The sequence below is a fragment of the Odocoileus virginianus genome, chromosome 5, assembly GCF_023699985.2.
Source record: "Odocoileus virginianus isolate 20LAN1187 ecotype Illinois chromosome 5, Ovbor_1.2, whole genome shotgun sequence".
NCBI classification, from domain to species: domain Eukaryota; kingdom Metazoa; phylum Chordata; class Mammalia; order Artiodactyla; family Cervidae; genus Odocoileus; species Odocoileus virginianus.
This window is the reverse complement of record NC_069678.1, coordinates 19069731-19094208: the sequence shown is the minus strand read 5'-3', so window position 1 is coordinate 19094208 and position 24478 is coordinate 19069731. Positions and strand designations below refer to the sequence as shown.

Genomic DNA, 24478 nt, shown 5'->3' with positions numbered 1-24478 from the left:
CTTCCAATCTCTCTTTTCTGTACTTCTGGTCTGTCTTTGGTGTATGTTCAGGAAGCACACACTACCTTTAACATAACTCTAAATCATATTAATATCAGGATGATAAATACACTGGAGAAAAATTGTCAACTGAGATAATCTTCATAGCTTCAAACCTATATGAATGCTAGATAATTATATGAACATAAGAAGTAGGGATGACTGTAAGTAAAACAAACTAATTTCAACATAATAATTTCAATATTATTAATAGGATTCTAGAGTGCATTTGCATGAACAATTCTAACACAGTCACATATTAAAACATCAATGTCAAAATAAGTATAGGTAATCTTACATATTAGGAATTATTCTTAGATGTTTTAAGTTATGAATAGTGAAAACAGTCCTATAAATCTTTGAATCTACTATTTCAAAGCTCCCATGATATACCTTATTCATGAGAAAAATTGAGAACTGTTAAATGATTTTCTTTGTTCACAAAGAGGAAATAAATGTATGACTCTATTGTGGACAGTCAAAGAATGATCAAAGTACAACTGGATGATAACTCCCTGAATATAAAACTTTTCTAGAAAATAAAATCAAAATTTAAAAAATAAAATTACAGTACAGTGGTTTGTACTTCACTTCACGGCAAATAGATGGGGAAACAGTGGAAACTGGCTGGCTTTATTTTACTGGGCTCCAAAATCACTGCAGATGGTGATTGCAGCCATGAATTTAAAAGACACTTACTCCTTGGAAGGAAAGTTATGACCCAACCTAAACAGCATATTAAAAAGCAGAGATATTACTTTGTCAACGAAGGTCCATCTAGTCAAAGCTATGGTTTTTCCAGTGGTCATGTGTGGATGTGAGAGTTGGACTGTAAAGAAAGCTGAGCGCAGAAGAATTGATGTTTTGAACTGTGGTGTTGGAGAAGACTCTTGAGAGTCCCTTGGACTGCAAGGAGATCCAACCAGTCCATCCTAGAGGAGATCAGTCCTGGGTGTTCACTGGAAGGACTGATGCTGAAGCTGAAACTCCAATACTTTGGCCACCTGACGCAAAGACCTGACTCATTTGAAAAGACCCTGATGCTGGGAAAGAAAGATTGAGGGCAGGAAGAGAAGGGGCCGACAGAGGATGAGATGGTTGGATGGCATCACCGACTCAACGGACATGGGTTTGGCTGGACTCTGGAAGTTAAGTGATGGACAGGGAGGCCTAGTGTGCTGTGGTTCATGGAGTCGCAAACAGTCGGACACGACTGAGAGACTGAACTGACAGACAGTGGTTTGAAACCACCAAACTTCAGGTGAGTACCTACTTTAGCCATTTATTTATCTATTCATTCATTTATTCATAAGTGATTCAAGAGCAAGTTCAAATCTAAAAAAAGATGCTGTCTGCTACACACATTAGGACTGCCAAAACTGTGAGTAGAAATCCAAATTAAGGCTTGCCTAAAATATACTGGGGGTGAGGGTATACTGGGCGTGGGGGTAGGGGGCAATGTTGGGACTGAGGAATATGCTTGGTCACTCAAGACTGACTGACTTTAAAAATTACTTCATGCAATTACACTCAAATACTTCACATGTATGACAAACAAGAACAATTATTTTATGATAGTTAAGGATCTCTGTTGGTTAACAGGATGGAATAATGTACAGGTGATTGACATAGTGGTCTCTCTATCTACTAGTAATTTTATATTAAAACATAATAACAATGTTACCAGGGTTATACAGCAAAAGTATTCCTATATGTAAGGTAATAAATGTATTGTACAGAAAGAGTTTCACATACACTCGAACAAAATAATAGATTTGTAAATCCTCAGGATAGGTTAACCAACAGACAGGGATAATTTGATTATTTAATGAAATAATACTGTTTCTTGAAATTACTGAGAAGAGATCAGTTTGAAATTAACACATACACACTATCACATATAAAACAGATAATCAACAAGGACCAGTCTATGTATGGGACAGGGAACTTTACTCAATATTCTCCAATAACCTATACAGGAAAAGAGTCTGAAAAAGAATGACATATAACTGAATCACTTTGCTATATACCTGAAACTAACACAACATTGTAAATCAACTATACTCCAAAATAAAATAAAAATTAAATTTAAAAAAGAAAATAAGTTAGCCATTAATCTGACAGTGTAGCTAAAAATTTCAGAAATAATTTCAGAGTAAATCTAGTTACTGCCTCTTTATAAACATATATTTAGAATAGTATCACCATGAAATAATACTAAAAGTCTCAAATGTATTTTCTAGGTAGGACTATTGTTAAACATCTTTGAAAAAAGTTAAATGATTTCTGAGGTAGAAATGAAAGAGCTTAAAAAATGAGTAATGAGTAATATTTCTTTCTGATACAGTATTTCTTATAGTCTTTCCTATGGGAATTATCAAAATTCTCATTTTTCAAACATCAGTTTTAATTTTTAAATGTTCTTATGGGGCTAAAGTTCATTAATTTTACATAAAACTTTTACAGAATGAGCATATCTAGGTAATACATAAATTTATGTACTTACAAAGCAAAAAGTTAAGGAGATATTCTTTTAATAAACTACAATTATTTGCTTCCTTTAATCAAGTTATTTTGACTTTATTTGTTGCCATTACTCTTAATCTTCTTTCTAAAAGTATAAACAGAAATTTGATTCTTAGGTAACATTTAAACTTCCTACCATACTGTGTGGTCTTTTGGACTTAATATAGTGCAATGCAATAAGCTGAAATTTAAATACAAAGGACTATATTGAACTTACTGGTTTATTGAAAACATTAACTCTCAGCTCATGAATCTCATAAAATGGCCTTTTTCACTACTCCTCTACAGAAGAGCAACCATCTCATTCTGTCAAATTTCTTTAGTTCCAGATGGGTGCCTTAAAGAAGTATTGGAATAAGCTATGAAATACAAAGGTAATGGGTTCAATAATTTTTTGCCTGTCTCACAGCAGAAAATGAAGGAAAGAAGCAGAGAAAAACATTCACTAACATTAAAGAGGCTGAGGAATAAGACAGTGATGTCTTGAGCTCACTATACTTTTTAAACTGTTTAAAATTTATGAAATAATTTTAACCAGAATATTTTAAGTCCTTATATTAGCAAATAAAACTTAAAATCTAAGAGAATTGTTCCTTGGGTATTTAATAAACTATGTACCTTTAAATATTTAAGAAATTAACTTTTTAAAATCAGAAATCTGGAAGGGTAAAGCATTATGCTCATGATCACAGAGAATCAATTTTGAAAAACAAAACTTTTCACTCTTTGATATACTAGATTTATTTCTCCATAACTCTTGGTTAGAAAAGTAGTAAGAGAATTACTGACGCTGTTAATGGGGTGAGAGAGTTGTTTTCAAATGGGCTTATACAGCATGGGAATTCAGTACAGATGTTTGGAATAACTTGCAGCTGTTGCAGGGTGAATAGGCTTAATGAAATCACTGGGAATACTGAAGGAGAACTGCCAAAAGTACTTTAAAACATTTATATTATTGTGATTAAAATATGTTTAATTAGAAGCCTAAAATTGGTCTTTAATTATGAATCAAATTTTTAGATGTCTATCATTGTTACATATTCCTGGGTATACATCCACAAACATGTTCAGTTGTAACAAAGTACCTCACTTACTATTAATATGTCTTATAAGAAAACAATTTTCTTTAGTTTGATCAAGTTTTGGCTCAGTTAAATTTAATTCAAAATTCTTTATAAACTTATTATATGCAAAACACCAAAAGGATAAACAGTGAATAAAAAAAAGTCCCTCACTATTCTCAAGAAACTTACCTAGAGAAGGTATTATATGTGTACACATAAAAATAATACAAAGAAACAGTATTACAGGAATTCAGTGGAATTTTCTGGATTTCACCGAGTGTTCAAATGCTGCTCCTTGAGGATGAGCCTGACTCTGCCTGAAGGTATCTGTAGGTACCAGAGGTACATTATTCCTTCATCCAGGTAAAAACTGTTAGGAAAGTCAATCTTCAAAATAAGATGTCAACCTTACCATCTATTAGGTTTCTAAAGCATATGGAATCACCCTGAATTAGCAATACAGAAGGCTAGTACTCTAGGCTCTCACCATAAGTGTGGATAAGAGATAAGATATTTAGAAGATATGTTTAAGTGGCATGCTGGCCATCCACTCCTTTAGGCACTCCAAGTTCCAACATTAAGCTGAACTCTGAGAAGTCCTGATTCACTTTTACCATGCATTATGAAAAGATGACAAATCAGTGTCTTCAGGTAATGTCCCCATAATATGTCACCATAGAAGGTTTTGATTCAGCTTCAAGACTCAACCCAATTAACTTAGAAATCTTAGCTCTAAGCATGTTGCCTATGATCAATATATTGCGAACCATATATGTAAGTCACATGTAAACTTTCCAGCAATAAAAAAAGTAAAAAGAAATGGGTGAAATTAATTTTAATAATCTATTTTCTTTACCCAACATATTCAAAATACTATCATTCAATTTGTATGTAATCAGTGTAAAAATTATTGAGCTATTTTACTTTTTTTCTTCAAGCTCTTAGTCTTCAAACTCTGGTGTGTAGTTTACTCTTACGACACATCTCCATTCGGACCAGTTACATTTGAAGATTAACAGCTACTATAATGAACACTGTGACGCTCTAGAGGATAAACTTCTTTTGGGAAATGGTCCTTTGAGCCTTCCTCTCCAACAAAAACCTACCGCTCCTCTGCTTTCCCCCTTTATTCTGTAGGTTATTAGGGACAGGGCCATAACAACTCCATTTAGCAGTTCTTTGGTGGTAAACAATGGGAGGGTAGGGGACTTGGTCAGTAAGATATTTTAAACCCGTATATTCAAAAATGAAATAAATAAAATCTTGTACTATATTTCTCCCCACCTATCTCCAAATGCTGTAATAGCAGCTCCCTCCAACACAAATCTGTCTGTAATGCAGGAGACCCAGGTTCGATTCCTGGGTCAGGAAGATCCCCTGCAGAAGGAAATGGCAATCCACTCCAGTATTCTTGCTTGGAGAATCCCATGGGCAGAGGAGCCTGGCAGGCTACAGCCCATGGGGTCACAAGAGTCGGACACAACTTAGCGACTAAACCACCACCAACACAAATGGCATGGCTGATAGTTTAGAATGTCTCCTCAGGAGAAGTGGAATGGGGGTACTGAAACGCCTGGGTTTTGTTTAGTAAGGGTCATTTCTATGATCAAAATAAAGTTACAGTTACCATATAAATTTAGACATTGTTTTAGATACCTTTACATAATCTTTTAGTAAAAATACTACAGCCCACTCTGGTTTAGAAACATTTCAACTTCTCTTAAGTTTCACAGAATGAAGTAATACACCACTTTGTAGTGATATGTTAATTTGTGGCTACTGGCTTGCACGTTTCTAGAATTCCCTTTTAACACACTATAATCTCATTTATTGAAAATGAAGATGCAGTACAGTGCAGTGAATAAAGCACTAGCCTGAAATGGAAGATGATTTGGCTTCTAGACTTCTGCCATGTAAGCTGTGTGATGTTATATAATTCTCTGAATCTAAATTTCTTCGTCTGTAAAATTAAGGAGGCAAAAGTACATCAAAAACCTTAATTGGAAGCTATATATTTATTCAAGAATTTCAAAATGCTGTATTATCTGAAGCAAACAGTATTTCCAAGGTCATGCTGCAAAACTTTGTTGAGAGTGAGATTAAATAACAAAGCTAAAATAAATGGCCAAGTTATAAAAGGAACTTAATTCTGTAGGTGGGTTTAGTTCCTGTTCATTAGCTCCTGATAGTTTTTCACAAGTGAAAATAACACTTGACTTTCCCTATGTGAGAGAATTCATTAAGTTCAGTTTAGTATTGAAATAGTTTAAATTTGAGTGACTGGGATCACTAAGCTTCACTGATAAGATTCTGCTAATTAACTTTAGGAACTTAAAGACTTATCACAAAAAAGAAAGCAAAGAAAAAACATATACAAATATATAATCATCTAACATTAAACACCTATGAGTGTTGATGAAAAGACAAGTCATGAAACTTCTACATTTCTGTTATTTCCCACGGATAATTTCAGCTCAAGGCGGGCAGATACGCGTGTGTTAGCACTACAGTGTTGTAATGCAGCGAACAAGGGTGGTCCAACACCTGTTTCTATAACTGACTGAGTCCTTTGTTTTTTCAAAAACATCAGTAATTTTTTTAAAATGCCTTGATGTCAGTGCACAATAGCATCTTTCAGAAATGTTTAAATGTTGACAACGGAAGCAGGATTCCCTCCTACTCATACCAAATCACTGTAAGAAGAACTCATCTAATCAGCACAAGACAATGAGTGCTTTCTTGAACATATTTACAGAGGTAATAAAAATGTTATTTGAGGGGGAATGGGCTAAACACTAAACAATAAAATGGCTAATTCCACTATGGAACCTCAAATCAAAATCAGAGTAAAATCCTAATGTACATATCTAGACATTCTCACAGTAATCTAGGCACACTCTTCCTCGCTACTTGATCTCTATTTTCCACACTGTGGTCAAAACCCTTATCCTAGATGCATATCATTGCCACAGCTAGGTAACAGAGCCTTAAGAATCCTTGAAAGACAAAATTAAAGGGGGTTTATCTACTGCATCTGAATCTGGGGTATAACAGCCAAATGAAATTCTAGTTAGTAAAACTTGATTTAAATGTAAATGCTTATCTTCTATAGAAATATACATAATCTTTGTTGCAATAACATAAGATGTATTTCTTAAAGTAAATGAAACCCATACATAAGCTTCAATAATTTCATTAAACTAGTGGATTCTCCCTGCTTGTTTTTCAAATTTCTGAGTGTTGAGATAGTCCTTTTGAAACTGAAAAAAACATTTTAAATTGATCACAGTTATCTATTAATGGCTGAGGCTATTTGGTAAGAGTTCTGTAGAAATATGAAAACCTCATAAAGACTATTTAAAAAGTTGCTTCTAATAGCCAAAGAATTTATAAACAATTTGATAATTAAAAAAAAAAAACTTCTAAGTTCCAAAACTTAAGAACTTTGAGCCTCTTCTGTATCAGTTTTATGGCTTAAGAAAGGTATGTCACTCAGCTTTAAAAACCAGATCTACCAATTTCAGAATTTCCAATCAAATCTGAGTTAGAAGCTTTCATGAATCATAAAAAGAATTTAAAACTAAAAATTTTTAATTTCAAATGAGTTTTTCAAACCATTTCCTAAGAACAAAACATAAAACACACACACTCTTTCAATTCAGCTGTTTTTTTAAAAGGAATTTAAAAGACGCTTTAAGAACTAACAGTTAGCAAATGGCTCATATTGGCTACCATGTTTTGATACCAGTCCTGAAACAGGCTCATTACAATAAAAGCTTTTGCAACCATATGCAAGGAGAAATCATAAAGGGCTCGATTTTTGCAGAAGTAGGCACCAGCTCCAAATTTGTTTGATATAGTGTTAGAACGGAGAAAAATGCAAATACCAGAAATCTGAACTAAAAAGGACATGCATATTTTCTTAGTAAAAGATATGCTTGGATATTAGAGACAATTTATTTCAATCTCACATAGGGTCAGCATCAAGAAGTTGAAACTCCAAAACTCTGGCCACCTGATGCAAAGAACTGACTCACTGGAAGACTCTGACGCTGGGAAAGACTGAAGGTAGGAGGAGAAGGGGACGACAGAGGATAAGATGGTTGCATGGCATCACTGACTCGATGGACATGAGTTTGACCAAGCTGCAGAAGCTGGTGATGGACAGGGAAGCCTGCTGTGTTTCAGTCCTTGGGGTCACAAAGAGTTGGACATGACTGAGTGACTGAACTGAACTGGCATATGGCATAGGGTTTGACAGTTTAAGAGTATAAGGAACCAGCAAGATGATGGTGGTATCACGTATGGAACAGATATTTTAAACCTGAGATGATTAACTATGGTTGAAAAACAACCAACAATTGGACTTCCTCACGCTGTCTATTACACAATGGCATGCAATTAAATGCCTGTCAAATGAACTGATGTAGAATTCCTGGCACTTAATCTGAATCAGATCTAATACCTTAAAAGGGAAATAAAGAGAACTCTTGAGGAAGAATGTTAAATGCAACCAGAATTCTATTAGGCAATATCTTTTGTTTTACAAGATCCAATCTGAAAGATGCAGGCTTTTCAGAAGTTCAACAAAAGAATAAACTTGTTCTATCTTAGGGCATCATTTTTTAGAAGTTTACTTTGAAAATAAAGCTTCCACTAAACCAGTTTACAATCTTTTCTCATCTATATAGGTTAATATAGATACATATTCATGTATATTTTAGTAATACAGGCCAAGTTATAAGGATATGTTATAAAGTTTTTAAAGGTAATTATGTCTCTAATTCATTTCACTCATGAAGAAACAGCTATTTTACTCCTTCAAGTGAAAAAGATAAGAAAAATGAAAAAGCAAGAGGTGCCCCAAATCATCATGCCCTTCCTGCACAGACTTTGATACCACTCCAGAAAAAAAACGTAATGAACATCACTATTCACTTAGAAAAACAAAACCACCCACTAGAAATGTGGTGTAATTCAAAACAAGAAATATTTCTTTTTTTAAAAAGATGCAAAAGAAAACATCTCTGCTTTACATACTAAACAATTCTTACTGTTAAACAGGAAATGTTTTTATAGCAGCCTTTAGAGTCAAGTCTGTACAATAAAGGTTCATGCTGGTTTTCACCCCTGGCAACCAAAATGCATTGTTGAAAAGAAACTCCTAAATTAAAAAGTCTCCTTCAAAAGTGATTTCATTCATTAAATGGGGAAAGGGGGAAGTGGGGGAGGATTAGGATCAATGAAAAGAGTAGATAATCAGGTTTTGATCCTATCTAAAGCAAGATCTGAAGGTTGTTTCACTTATAGCAAGGAGTACATTCTTATAAAGATATTGCAAAAAAAAGGGGAGGGGAGTAGAATTACAAGCAAGTTTTAATAATAGATTCTAGACTCTGACTTGGACAGTTACCTAGTTTCAGAGGGTCTTACATTATGTGGGAAAACTTTCCAATGGGAAATACATTCTCATTTCTCACAAAAATAAATTTAATCCCTCATAATTCCCCTACCAAAAACTCATTTGAGAAATAATTTATTGCATGAAAGTACTACTATAAAATACATTAAAAGATTAAGGTCATAACTTATTATGCGTAGTCTTAAAACTCTCATGAGGATTCAGGGCACTTAGCTGAACGGGAAAAAGAGATGAAGCTGTCAATTGTACACGGGAATAATCTCATTCCTGTATATAAAAATGCAACAGAAGTAACTCCCACTCTTTCTTTTTCCAGTTGTGTACTATGTAACTCCCACAAATGCTGATTCTGAGTGATGAAGATCCTCAAGTAATACTAACACTGAAAAAAAAAGTGAAAGAAAGTGAAGTGAAGTGACTCAGTCAGGTCTGACTCTTTGTGACTCCATGGACTGTAGCCTACCAGGTTCCTCAGTCCATGGGATCTTCCAGGCAAGAATACTGGAGTGGGTTGCCATTTCCTTCTCCAGGAGATCTTCCCAACCCAGGGATTGAACCTGGGTCTCCCGCATTGTAGGCAGACACTTTACCGTCTGAACCACTGGGGAAGTCCCACTGAAAAAGTTTTCAATAAATATACTTCAACTGGCTGAAGTATCTTCATCACCAGATAAAGCAGAATTCTGAAAAAAGGCAAAACAAACAAACAAAAAAAACAAAAAAAACCCACCATGGAAGAAAAAATTCATATCAATAACTGCAAGAAATTCTCTGATGCATTAAAGCAACTCAGGGTATAGTAATTTACCTTACCTGCAAATGAAATCTGGAAATGCTGGACTTGAAATATACCAACAATACAGATTACCACTGAGAAGATGACAATGGTTTCCCCTAAACCAGACAGCAAAAGCAGGAAGGAGGAAAAAAACCCAGTCACATTTTAGAGACTTCAGATTTAAAAAATGACCCATATAATTTGACAGGAAAACTTTTAAGAAATAAGAAATATCTTAAGGGACAAAAATAAGAAATATCTTAAGAAATATCTTAAGGAGATGAAAATCAGTTGAGGGCAAAAAATGTGATATAAAGCTTGAAGGACTTAGCAGGGACTTAAACAAATGGATACACAGAAGAAACTCTAAATTGTGGGTAAAAGGAAAACAGATGATGCTGAGATGGCAGAAGATTGTGCCAGGAAGCCATTTTCACAGATTTCTCTTCAATCTAAGGGAGGTATAAATGCCCATTTCTTAGGAACAATTGAGATCTATCCCTTTTTATATGCTCATTTTTCTTACACATCAGAGTTGAAAAATACCAAAGGTATGAGTCCAGCTGAGGAGGGGGAAAACTATACATCTGAAAATTAAAGTTCAGATAAGCACACAGGCCATCAAAAAATGATTTTTTATTTCAATTTGCTAAATTAAAAGCATACAATGACCTAAACGCATCCCTTTAAACTCCTTTTCTTGCAAAAACCAAAAGATGGTATAAAAGGAGCATTTCTGAGGTTTGAACAAAGTAACAGAGCAGAACCTTAAGAAAAGCTTCATTGAACTTTCTTTAAAACTTTTTTTTAACCCCTGAAACCATCCAATACCACCAATGCCATAAAAAAAGCAGCCTTGGCCAACAATCATCTATAAAGCTGTTTTTAAAACGGCCATCCTCTCCTTGACCAACCTTACCACCTTCAACCAGATGGCTTGATCCCATTCTCTCTCTCCCCGAAGAAAAAATCAAATAAAAATTATACCAAGAGGATTCATTATGAGGATAAGCTACACGAAACTGTCTCTAAAGAGTAACGCATATTTCCAGTCGTTTCGTCACCTGTAGATAACCAGCCTTCTGGCTGCCTGAACAGCTGCCAGCTCCTGAAGGAAAGTGGGGTGGAGAAAGGTCCTCAGTAAAGGTTGTCGGTGTTGGTGCTCCGAGGGGTCTTGATCTTCTCGATGTTTTTGAGGATTACATCATGCAAAGTGGCATACTGGTTCCGTACGTGGAGCAGAATCTGGCGCACACTCAGGTACTCATTTTCGTCGACCTCCGCTACAGTGCGGCGATAATCTTCCACCTGGGGGTATTTCACTATCTTGGATACCAACTTGGCCCGGGTGTTGTAGTAGGTGGAGAAGCGGCGTAGATAGGAGGCTGCTGTGCTCTCCACGGTCCACAGCTGGTCCACGGTGTCTTCCTGGATGGACACTCCGAAGTTGTTGCCGTCCTCCACCTTCGGGATGAGCAGCTGCACCCACATCCGCACCGTGTTGCATTTATCTCTCAGCAGCTCGATCTCAGGCTTTACACGCTCAATCAACTCCACCAGATGCTGGTTGCTTCGCAGAAGCTGTCCCTCGCCGCTGGGCAGTGCTAGTACTTTGATGGAGGGCTGGGTCTGCAGAGGCGGTGGGTCCCGGTTGGGCCCGTCACCAGCAGTGTCTGGGGCGATGAGGCTCTCTGGGGCTGGCACTGAACGGATTCTGGACAAGTCTTGCAGGCGGAGCTCCTGGACCCGACTATCTAGCTCCGAGAGCTTCTGAGGGAAGAAGGTGGACACTAGATCCTCGGCCTCCTGGGCGATGCGGGCCCGAAATGAATCTACTTTCCCCTGCATGTCCTGCTCTAGCTTCAGCGGAGAAGCCATGACCACCAGGGGCATCGAATGTTGGAGCAGATACGGGTTTGGGCTTCCGGTGCCACCGCCAACTCCCAACAGACCAGGGCCCGCTAGGCCTAAGTGACGTCCCAGGGTCCCTGCGGACTGGCACGTGGCAGAGGCGGAGCCACACGCTGACCACTCCCGATGGCGCCCTGGCCACATGTGTGTAGGTGGGGAGGGGGCCCAGCCGGATTTAGTTATCTGGGCGGCCCATCCCCCATTTACTGGCCCCCACGGGCTGGAAGACAGTTCCAAAGAAAATCGTTAAACTTAAGCTGTCAAGACGCAGGTCAGGAAAATCCACAGTCCTTAGATCCAGAATACATGATCTCTTTTGAAAGTCACCGCACGAAACGGGCTCCCAAGAGCAAGGCTCACTTCTGAAGAGCCTTAAATCACATCTTTACAGGTAATCTGAGACTATCCATGCTTTCCCCTTAGAAAGTCAGAGGGCTTCCCTGTGGCTCAGTCGGTAAAGAATCTGCCCACAATGCGGAAGACGTGGGTTCGATCCCTGGGTTGGGAGGATCCCCTAGAGGAGAGCATGGCAACCCACTCCAGTACTCTTGCCTGGAGAATCCCCATGGACAGAGGAGCCTGGTGGGCTACAGTCCACGGGGTCGCAAGGAGTCGGACACAACTGAGCGACTAAGCATACATAGAAGTCAGAAGCGAGTTCACTGTTATATTTTTAACCAAGTTAGAAAACTTCTGAGCTCTTCTGTGGCTGGCTTCATATAATTTTCAGTTTAAATCACAAATGTTAAGTTACAGAACTTTTCTTAAAATTCATTTTGGTGAATAATTCTGTTGAATCTAGATTGTAGATTAAAGTAACAGATTTCCTGAATTTGATAAGTGTGTGGTGCTTACAGAGGTTAATATCCTTGTTTTTAGGAAGTACATACTACACTATTAAGGGATAAAGTAGTATGATGTATTTTACCTATTCTCAGATGGTTCAGAAAAAGAGTGTGTATGTTTGTCAGTGTGTGCATTTGTATAGAGAATGAGAATGCTGAAGCATGTGGAGAAATGATAAAAATTGATGACTCTGTATAGATTGTATGAGAGATCAGCATTAGTCTTATAAATTCTCTGTAAGTTTCAAGTTAATTCAAAATAAGTGAAAAAACTACCTTTTCCTTAAAGGTTTCTGGAATCATAAACACAAATCCTATAGCCTTCTAAACTTTCATCCTATTTATTTATATTCATTTTCTTTTCCCTGAAATATTTTCCTTTTGTTCTTTGCAACCTACAGAGTAAAATCCATGCCACTCACTTTTATTCTAAAATTATTGAAGTTTAGGGTTTTGTTTTTTTTAAAGGATTATTCTAAAGATGCTATAGTATAGTTTCAAATGTAATTGTCACTTCGGTCAGGCTGTAAACTCCTTCAGGACAGGAGCCAAGTTTTAATTCATTTCCTTTACAAGTGCTCAATACATGCCTGATGAAATAACCTTGACATAGTAAGATTTTAGCTAACTAGAATTTCAGAAAATCTAGAACCAAAAGGAAAATATCAACAAGACAAATATGTTGTTACAGGTTGGGCCCCCCAGCAAGCAGAGAAGTTGCTTACTGGAAGTTTATTGGGGAGTGTTCTTAAGATAAACACCTATGGAAAGGAAGGGACAGAACTGAGAGACGCTGGAATTCAGTGCAGTCTCAGAGCCATGACGGACCCCCATGGGGAGCTGGGAAATGCCCTTCAGGGGTGTCCTGAGATGGGGTCAAGGCAGTTCTGAAGAGGGCTCTTTGGCGGCAGGACTTCCTGCAGTTGGGAAATAAAAACTTAAGTTCTGAGGAGGGATCTGGGGAGCGCATCACAGCTTCAACTATATGTAAGCCACTAAAATACCATAATCTAAATGGGGAAAAAAAATACCTCATTGGGGGTGGTGATGGGGTTGAAGAGAAGCATCAAGAAAGTCTAAGAAAGTAAAATTAACATGGTGATAGTTTTAGATGTGGCAAGATGAGAAAAAGCAGAATTCAGTATTATGCAAGTTTTTTTGGCTTAGATAAATAATTTCTATTTATACTTATAGTAAACCTCTCCTAAGAGGTGATTTAGATAGACATACATTTTTTACATACACATATTTACATTCAAGTTATGAGAATTTAGATAGAGCTGTCAAACAGAAAAGAGAAAGCAGATCTTGAAACATGACCACAATTTCCCAAATGTTGATTTTCTTCATAACTTTGGCTATAAAAGATTACAATAGGGCCAGCATGGAAATTCCTTTTTGTACCAATAACATCCTCAAAGGTATCAAGAAATATGGTTTAACAAATGGTTATTCTGTTTTCAAAGAGAAAATATTTCTAGCTGCTTTTCTGCTTTAACTGAAGCATAGTTGCTTTACACTGCTCTGTCAGTTTCTGCTGTACGGCACAGTGAATTAGCCATACATATGCATATATCCCCTCTCTTTCAGCTGCTGTTCTAAAAAAGGAGAGAAGTTTCTTTCTGTTTGTAAGTGATGAATGTAGCCATTTATATGAAATTATTTACTTGTCTAATGGTAAAATAGAAAATCCTTTGGGGGATTCAACTACTCTTTTTTTTCTGATATGATGTAAGAATTTTATTTATTTGTAATGCTTTCTGGTCTTGTTAATGAAAGTAGCAGTTGGTAGGAAAGTAACAGCTCCTAATTCTTCTGCGATCAACCATCAGTGGTCAGCTATGAAGACTGTTTAAGGCACTTGCATGCCTTGAGTTGACCCATGAAATTAACAGGGAGTGCTAACAGGTGGGGGAAGGCTAGGGGCAGCTGTAGAGAGTGTTGTCTTGTTCAGGCCAGTTTCTCCTTTCTTCACAGCCCAGTGGGGTTCATCATGAACTGAAGCTAATAACAGACACCCCACTCATCTTTTAGGAATACCAACAGATCTATGGACTGATCTGTCCTTTAAATATCTTCCAAATCTGAAACTATGCCCTGTGAAGATGGGATTCTGTGGTGCTAAGTGTAAGCTCCATTTACAAAACTAAACAACTGTTGTTGTATCAACTATTGGGGACACCTGTAAGCTTGAGATATGGATTGGAATTTAATCTTTCAAAATACGCTCCCCGCCCCCCACTGATTTCTGTCTATGAAAGTTAGAAGAAATATCATCAGTGGGGCTAAATCTAGATAATCTTAAGACTCTGGTGGGTGATAATATTTATGCCTTTATAAAATTCTTCAACTCTGGGTTGCAATGGATCTTATGTTATCTAGACCAAATGGCTTCATTTACCACATGTGAATATCTCCAAGTGAGAAATTTCTAGGCCTGGGAAATATATCACGTCCTCTTCCTTCATTCTTTTTCCTAGACTGCTGTAAGGAAAGGTACAGAAATAAACGGTCTGCAGTGCCTTTTGGTCAGAATCAAGTCTCCACATCTAACATGACCATGGCTTTAAATGAAGTGAGAGGAAGTGAATGTGTTAAATCACTTAGTCGTGTCTCTTTGCGACCCCGTTGAAGCCTGCCAGGCTTCTCTGTTCATGGAATTCTCCAGGCAAGAATACTGGAGTGGGTTGCCATGCCCTTCTTCAGGGGATCTTCCCAACCCAGGGATCAAACCTAGGTCTCCTGCATTTCAGGCAGATTCTCTACTGTCTGTGCCACCAGGGAAGTCAAGATGGCAATATAGCATTGTGGTTCAAGTTTGAAGTTAGTCACGTTCAGATCTTAGCTCTGCTACTCACTGTGACCCTGGTTAAGTTATCTAACCTCTCTGTGCTTCATTTTTTTGATCTATAATAATATCTATAAAATTATTTTTGAGGATTAAATTAGTTAATACATATAAAGAGTTTAGCAGAGGGCCTGGAATATAGTAATTGTTCAATAAATGTTAGCTATTATGAAGGAGGGTTAATCAACAGTCCAAAATCTCCCTTTACTCTTTGGAGTAGAACTGTGTATTCTAGACAAACAAAACAAGATACAGTTTTCTTGTTCACTGTCTTATTATTTAGCAGTGATGACTAACCGTACTACACAGTTGAATATAAGTATCTTTTTTTAATGGCTTGAATTTCTCAGATCACCAGTATTTAGAGTCCATATCACAGAGGGCATAGGTGAAGTAAGCACAAAGGTTTATTGGCTACCTTGACTGAAAACTGTGTTTCTAAATAGAACCCCTTCTTGCAAAAGCCATGTCTTCAGCAAGTTCACATTATTCTCATCTTCAGTTCAGTTCAGTTCAGTTGCTTAGTCGTGTCCAACTCTTTGTGACCCCATGAACCACAGCAAACCAGGCCTCCCTGTCCATCACCAACTCAAGTCCACCCAAACCTATTTCCATTGAATCAGTGATGCCATCCAACCATCTCATCCTCTGTCGTCCCCTTCTCCTCCTGCCCCCAATCCCTCCCAGCATGAGGGTCTTTTCAAATGAGTCAGGTCTTCGCATCAGGTGGCCAAAGTATTGGAGTTGCAGCTTCAAAATCAGTCCTTCCAATGAACACCCAGGGCTTATCTCCTTTAGGATGGACTGGTTGGATCTCCTTGCAATCCAAGGGACTCAAGAGTCTTCTCCAACACCACAGTTCAAAAGCATCAATTCTTCGGCACTCAGTTTTCTTTATAGTCCAACTCTCACATCCATACATGACCACTGGAAAAACCATAGCCTTGACTAGATGGACCTTTGTTGGCAAAGTAATGTCTCTGTTTTTAATATGATGTCTAGGTTGGGTCATAACTTTCCTTCCAAGGAGTAAGCGTCTTTTAATTTCATGGCTGCAATCACCATCTGCAGTGATTTTGGAGCCCAGAAAAATAGAGTCAGCCACTGTTTCCCCATCTATTTGCCATGAAGTGATGGGACCAGATGTCATGATCTTAGTTTTCTGAACATTGAGCTTTAAACGAACTTTTTCACTGTCCTCTTTCACTTTCATCAAGAGACTCTTTAGTTCCTCACTTTCTGCCATAAGGGTGGTGTCATCTGCATATCCGAGGTTGATATTTTTCCCAGCAATCTTGATTCCAGCTTGTGCTTCCTTCAGCCCAGCGTTTCTCATGATGTACTCTGCATATAAGTTAAATAAGCAGGGTGACAATATACAGCCTTGCTGTACAAATTACATAATTGGGATAGTTTGGAGACAGTGATGTCTACTTTCAAGGGTCCTTAAAATCACTGATTTTAACTAAAATCCACTGATTTTCGGGTCCTAGATTCTTGACTTTTTAAGATGCTATGGCCAGTGATTCTCCATTCAAGTCACTGATAGCTTCCTTGTTTACAAAATGCGTGCATCAGTAATGTACTGGATGACTTCCCTGGTGATACAAAGGATAAGAATATGCCTGCCAATGCAGGGGACATGTGTTGGATCCCTGTTTCAGAAGGATTGATTCCACATGCGGCGAAGCAACTAAGTCCATATACCACAACTACTGAGCCCATGTTCTAGGGCCTGCAAGCTGCAACTACTGAGCCTGTATGTTGCAACTACTGAGGCCTGTGTTCCCAGCGCCTGTGCTCCACAACGAGAAGCCACTGCAATGAGAAGCCCGTGCACCACAACAAAGAGCAGTCCCTGCTCATTGCAACTACAGAAAGCATGCAGCAACGAGGACCCAGTGCAGCCAAAAATAAAGTAATTAAAAAAATAATGCACTGGATGAACAATTAATCTATTTCAGTATTTTTCAAACTGATGTCCACTGGTTCCCTATAATTATCTATGTGTCTTCATTTTGATGATAAATTAATTGATGTAAGCATATTCTGGATCATATTATAACTGCCATGTGATCTGGGGCCCAGCAATTACATTTTTATGATTATGATAGTACCAAGGGGAGCCTATTAGGTGGTGTTGGTTTAGTTGCTAAGTTGTGTCCAACTCTTGCAACCCCATGGACTATAGCCCACCAGGCTCCTCTGTCCATGGGATTTCCCAGGCGGGAATAATGGAGTAGGTTGCCATTTCCTTCTGAGAAAGGAGCCTATTAGGTATGATTATCCTTTTTTCCCTTCTCCCAAATAACTGTTAATCCAATAGAGCAAAAGGTTTTCTTAGTGGCTCAAGTAGAGAACACCTGTGGGAGAATTAATTGGAATTAATAATATGGAAATGTTTAATTAAAAATTAAAAGCACTTGCACCATGAGAGTCAGTACTTATCAGTAGTGACTTACACAAGAACATGGTCTATGACATAAATTCATGTTGTTGATTTGAATTTTATTTTTGTAATATTTATATTTAATTTATATATTTATATCATATAATAGAATTATATTATTTTGGTTTAGTACTTGTAAACTAAAAGTAGGGGATGTTTTGAGTTTTATGCTAATATGTACTTAATAAACATAAGTCAATGCTGGCAGAGAATTTCTTCCTTTAGAAGTAAAAATCCTCTTCTAATGCCTTATGTGAACAATTCAAGAGTTATCTTCCTGAAATGTGTTTTTGATCAGATTTCTCTCAAATTCCTTAAGCATAGCCTACAAGTTCTTTCATGACCTGTTTCCTGCCATCTTTTATTTCCCAGAACCACCTCTACATTCCAATAACATGTCCTATACTTTTACATATTCATTTTTCTGTGTGTAAAACGCCACACTGCATCATTTTTCTCTCACTCGCTGTCTTACTCATCTTGCTATAATCAACTCAAGAACTTTTCCTTATACCACCTGCTTCCTTGTTAGATGAAGTTAGTGCTTCTGGCACAGGTTAAATAGTATAAGATCTACCTCATAAAGCTGTTGAAAGGATTAAATGAAATAACATATAAAGCATCTAGGATAATAAATTCTTCATAAGTAGTAGTTTTATTTATATGTTAAAGTATTCTGCATGTATCTTTTATAGTTCCTGTCACAGTATTGTAAGTTTGGATTTACATGTCACTTTTCTCCACCATAAGTTCTTTGAGGATAAGCATTTTAGTTCTTTGATTTCTGTGTGCCAGGTAACAATAAGTGTTCAATGAATATTTACTGAATAAATTAATGAAGGAAGTAGAATAAAATTTATCGGACAGGACCTAACTAGCAAAAGAGGTGAGATTATCAAACAACTGATTTTTTTCTTTTTCCCCTGAAAAATTGCTGAACTATCCTACATCAAATAAAAATCCATTTTGGAGATCTAACAGTGGTCTTCTGGGCTGAACTCTTTAGGGATTTATAGGGAAAGTAGGAAATATATTTCTTTTTTCTCCCATCAACAGCATGCAGAGTTTTACATTCTGCTTTTGACTTTGGTAATATGCCAGAATTCTACCAATCATAGTATTGCTTAGTTCTAAAAAGGAGCTCTTACATAAATATCTGGAGTTGGTGCTTTAGAACAGTAGTTATGCATTATTACGTGTTTGTGCAAAATGAACATATCGGGGAGTACTAGAGAGGTACACACATAAGGAATACGGGTGGTGCTGGCTCTGACTCATGCGCCTACTGTTTACTTATAGCTTCTTATTAGTATGGGATTTGTTTTATTTGGCAAATATACAAGATTTCACTGACTGACAGAGGAAGATGTAAGAAAATGCCCAAGCATAAAACTTCTATAGCTGAATAATAATCTGTAACTCGGTGCTATATCAACAGACTCCCCAGGGGCTGGTGCAAGCTGAAACCACTCCAGAATTACAAATTTCATGAGCTGCAGACTTCACTGCTAGAAGTAAAGTACTGGTTAACTAAAGATTTTATTCTTCCACAGACACTTCCATTTATAAATGCTAAATTCACTGGCTGGGGCTAAATTTTTTGATTAGTATATAATATATGTATGATGAGTTTCTAATTTCTGTAAATAATTTTCACCAGCAGAAATAGTCAAATGTACATTTCAAAAACCAATCCAAAGAATGTATATGCTTCAACCTGAAAAAATGTACTTTCTTTATGTTCATTTAAAATTACTCTATCCTCTCACTTTGATTTTTCTTCTTAACCCTTATCACAAATTGAAATTCTATTACATATTTTTCTATTTGTTGTTTCCAGTCTCTAGAATATAAAATCAAGGGCTTTTTTTGTTTTATTGGATTCTTCACAGTGAGAACAGCTTGGAACATAATGGCTCCCCAATAAATATTTTGTTGGATGAATGACAGTAAAGTTGTTTAAATCTCTTGATTTAAATAATTGAGGCTAACTGCATTTGAAAAAACTTTTAAATTATGAAAGTAAGGTAATTATTCAAATAGTCATAACTTAGTATGAATAAAGTTTAAAACATTAAATATCTGAAGGAAAAACATTTTATGTTATGACAATCTCTCATATTTATGTTTTCTCTTAAAGAGCAACAAAAGAGGCACTACTTGTTTTAAAAAATTTGGATTTTGGTATTTATCACTTCCATTTACCTTCTTAAAATATGTTTTTTACAAGATGAAAAGATTCATATTTTGATAGGTGGAAAATATAACTCCTTAGCTTTCTATTTTCAACTCGGGTCAACTACACCAAATTGCAGTGAAGTTAAAAAAATACAGAGAAAAACAATTGAATTTGGATTTATTTTGGTTCTAGTAAATACTTTGCTTAAGGAGATACTATGCTGAACCTGAACACAAAATTGGTAAAATAATTCTAGAAGGATAATAGTTTTCAAAAAGCTTAGCAATCATATATTCACAGAAATTAGGTTGATCACTTCTTTTTGTATGGTAAGTAATACATATACTTATTTTATTAAAAAATATGCAAGATAAACTTCATTGCTAAAAAGCTGACCCCAAAGCCTCAGTCTTAAGTTGTTTCATCAGAATAGACTTGAACTATTTATAATCGGAATTCAAATTATTTTATCATTAATTATTGATCTATTTAATAGCCTATGGTGGACTTCCCTGGTGGTCCAGTGACTAAACTCAGCTCCCAATTCAGGGGGCCCATGTTTGATCCCTAGTCTGGGAACTGATGCCACATGCCTCAGCTAAGGGTTGGCATGCTGTAACTAAAGACTCCACTAAGACCCAGTGCAACCAAATAAATAAATAAATAAATAAATAAATAAATTACATATATGTATATTTTAAAAACATATGAGCTTCCATTATATATAAAAATGAACAACAAAATGAGAACCTTGTGCAGTAATATCTATTAATTCTAAACCTATGCTGATGTTAACTGTTTCAAAAACTATAGAAGATTTTATGTGTGCTATTGAAATTTATAGGAAAACAAGACTAGTTTTATGCTACAAGTATGTAATATTTACTACATCTTCTGGATAACCTATCACATCCATACCAGGCATATGGTTCCTATCTGATATCAATATGGAAACGTCAGATTAAAGATGACAGTTTCTTTTCACTTATCAGCTGATGTTACTAAAATCATCAAAATGAATGTGACACAGTCAATTTGAATAAATCCTAAAAACAGCAGAAAACCTGGAGTCTTCTGTTACTTCGTTTTCTGTCTGTAATCTAAGTATCTAGTTTCACAGGCATCACATGAAATGAACATGGAAACAGAATTAACTTAGGAAACCACTTTTTAAAAGACTCCTGTAAGAGACCGTAGACTACCGAGGGAGAGTCTAGCTATCTTTCTGCAGCTCTTCCTTTAAATTACAATTCCCTTTACCCCCAAAAGGGATAAAGGGTAGGTCTAAACTATCTAAGTAAAGCCTTCAAAAAACCTAACTAGATAACGGATAGTAATAAGAAAGTCACTGTTGTAAAACCTTGCAGATTGCACACTCTCCCCAATATGTTAATTTTCTATCTGCTGCTGAATGATACTGGCCAAAAAATGAATCTTTATGGGGAGATGGGGGTGGTACGGGATCATGGATGACTGTGCTGTATCTACTGAAAACAAACTCTCTCCCCTTGTCCTATCCATTTATAGGTTCTTCAAACTGTAGGCACAGGCTTCAAAGGTCAGTCCCCTGATGACAGAGAAACAGACGTATACTGAACACCTACTATGTGTTAAGCACTATTCTAGTACCTGATTTTTTATATAAATTTTCTTAGCCTAAAAAAAGAGAGAATTATTATTATTACTGTATTAGAGACACTGAGGCTTTGAAAAGTATTTCCCTGAAATCATTGAGTTTGTAAGCAAGAGAACAATGCTGGTTGAAATCCAAATACATTTGACTCTAAAGCCCATGCTACATGATTTCCTACAAAAAAAAAAAAAAAAAAAAAGTTGTTTCAGCACCTCCAAAGTTATTTTCTCTACTACACTAAAAATTGTGATGACTCATAGCTGATTGGAAATTTTTTTTCTTATTTCTGAATAAGGCTGCAGAGTGGTAAAGGATAAACTATCTATACCCTCGGTTACTTTTCTACTCTTTAAGCCAATGCCTAAAATATCTGTATGTGCATGTGTATGCGTATACATACACATATTCATACATACATAATACATGTATTTTTAAAAGAATAATTCTAAGGTCAAATGCTATAGGTCTTTTTTACTAAAAAAGGGAGAAAAACATAGTAGATTAGACACAAAGTAGTAACAGTTCTTTAAAAAACTTTATTTTTAGCTCCTCTTTCACTTACTTTTCTGTGTATTTCCTAGCACTGAGATCTGTATTGGCACATGTTATGTGTTTATTTCGTCTGGGCTCCAGAACCTTGGTTTGGCAATATCTTCTGCTACCCATTACACTTTTGCTATAATTACCTACAGTATATGTTATGTTTCCAAAAGAGTATATAAATAACATTTCATTGGTTAAGTAGAAAGACAGGAAACTTGAGGTTTAAGGAGTTCAATCACAGGATACTGTTTTAAGAAGTTCCAGCAAAATGGACAACAAGAAAGTTTTAGGGATAACACAAAGAAAATAGCCTAGTATAGCTCAGCTGATAAAGAATCTGCCTGCAACACAGGAGACCCGCTTCGATTACTGGGAAGGGAAGATCCCCTTTAGGAGGGATATACTACCCACTCCAGTATTCTTGGCTTCCCGGGTGGCTCAGCTGGTAAAGAATCCACCTGTAATGTGGGAGAGAATCCGCCCGCAATGTGGGAGACCTGGGTTCTATCCCTCGGTCGGGAAGATATGCTGGGGGAGGGCATGGTAACTCACTCCAGTATTCTTGCTTGGAGAATCCCCATGGACAGAGAAGCCTGGCAAACTACAGTCCATAGGGTTGCAAAGAGTTGGACATGACTCAGTGACTAAGCACATACCCTTTTAAGCTTGGCTTTCTTTTAATTCTTCTATTAAAAGCTACTGGACACGAGGAAAAATAATTTTTATTTAATTTTGTACCTATATAAGATGATGGATATTCAATAGACTTAATGATAGTCATCTCACGATGTGTGTAAGTCAAATCATTATTTTGTACACCTTATGTGGTGCTGTGTGTCGATTTTATCCCAATAAAACTAGGAGGAAAAAAACTATGGGATGAAAACACAGTACTGAATATTATATAGTACTGGATACCCATATGCAAAAAATGAACTTTGACCCATCCCTGTGTCATATACAAAAGGTACTTTAAAATGGATCACAGACCTATAACTTTTAGAAGCAAATATGAGAAAATCTTTATGACCTTGGGTTAGATAAAGATTTCTTAGAACCATAAAAATAAGGAAAAAGATGATAGATTGGACTTCATCAAAATTAAGATTTCTGGTCTTTTAAAAACACTGGTAAGAAATTGAAAAGACAACAGACTGGGAGAAAATAAATACAAATCAGTAACTGACAAAGGAATTGTATCTAGAATATTTAAGAACTCTCAAATCAATTATAGGAAAACAATTACAACCCAATTAAAAATGGGCAAAAGATCTGGACAGATACTTTAGCAAAGAAGACATATGGATGGCAAATAAGCACATGAAATGATGCTTAAAATTATTTGTCATTAGGGAAATATAATTAAAACCTGAGATCAGTCAGTTCAGTTGCTCAGTCGTGTCTGACTCTTTGCCACCTCATGGACTGCAGCACGCTAGGCTTGCCTGTCCACTGCCAACTCCCGGAGCTTACTCAAACTCAGGTCCATTGAATCGGTGATGCCATCTAATAATCTCATCCTCTGTTGTCCACTTATCCTCCTGCCTTCAATCTTTCCCAGGGTCTTTTCAAATGAGTCAGTTCTTCACATCAGGTGGCCAAAGTATTGGAGTTGCAGCTTCAAAATCAGTTCTTCCAATGAATATTCAGGACTGATTTCCTTTAGGATGGACTGGTTGGATCTCCTTGCAGTCCAAGGGAATCTCAAGAGTCTTCTCCAACACCACAGCTCAAAAGCATCAATTCTTTGGTTCAGCTTTCTTTATAGTCCAACTCTCACATTCATACATGACTACTGGAAAAACCATAGCTTTGACTAGATGGACCTTTGTTGGCAAAGTAATGTCTCCGCTTTTAATATGCTGTCTAGGTTGGTCACAGCTTTTCTTCCAAGGAGTAAGCGTCTTTTACTTTCATGGCTGCAATCATAATCTGCAGTGATTTTGGAGGCCTAGAAAATAAAGTCTGTCACTGTTTCCACTGTTTCCCCATCCATTTGCCATGAAGTGATAGGACCATAGCTTTAAGCCAACTTTTTCACCCTCCTCTTTCAATTTCAACAAAAGGCTCTTTAGTTCTTCTTCGCTTTCTGCCATAAGGGGGGTATCATCTGCATATCTGAGGTTATTGATATTTCTCCCGGCAATCTTGATTCCAGCTTGAGCTTCATCCAGCCTGGCATTTCACATGATGTACTCTGCATATAAGTTAAATAAGCAGAGTGGGAATATATGGCCTTGA

The 24478-nt window shown here is 36.7% G+C and overlaps 1 protein-coding gene across 2 annotated transcripts in view; it reads right to left on the bottom strand.

The window, feature by feature from the left end:
* The window catches only part of ATF6 (activating transcription factor 6), a 239568-nt gene that overhangs the window by 83110 nt on the left and 131980 nt on the right, over positions 1 to 24478 (bottom strand). The window contains exon 1 of one of the 2 annotated variants that reach the window (XR_011487744.1): positions 10894 to 12091. The exons of the other annotated variant lie outside the window; for it this stretch is intronic. The gene's annotated coding sequence lies outside the window, so the exon portion shown is untranslated. Of the gene's footprint in view, positions 1 to 10893; positions 12092 to 24478 lie in introns of those variants that run through there. 2 annotated transcript variants of the gene reach the window in all.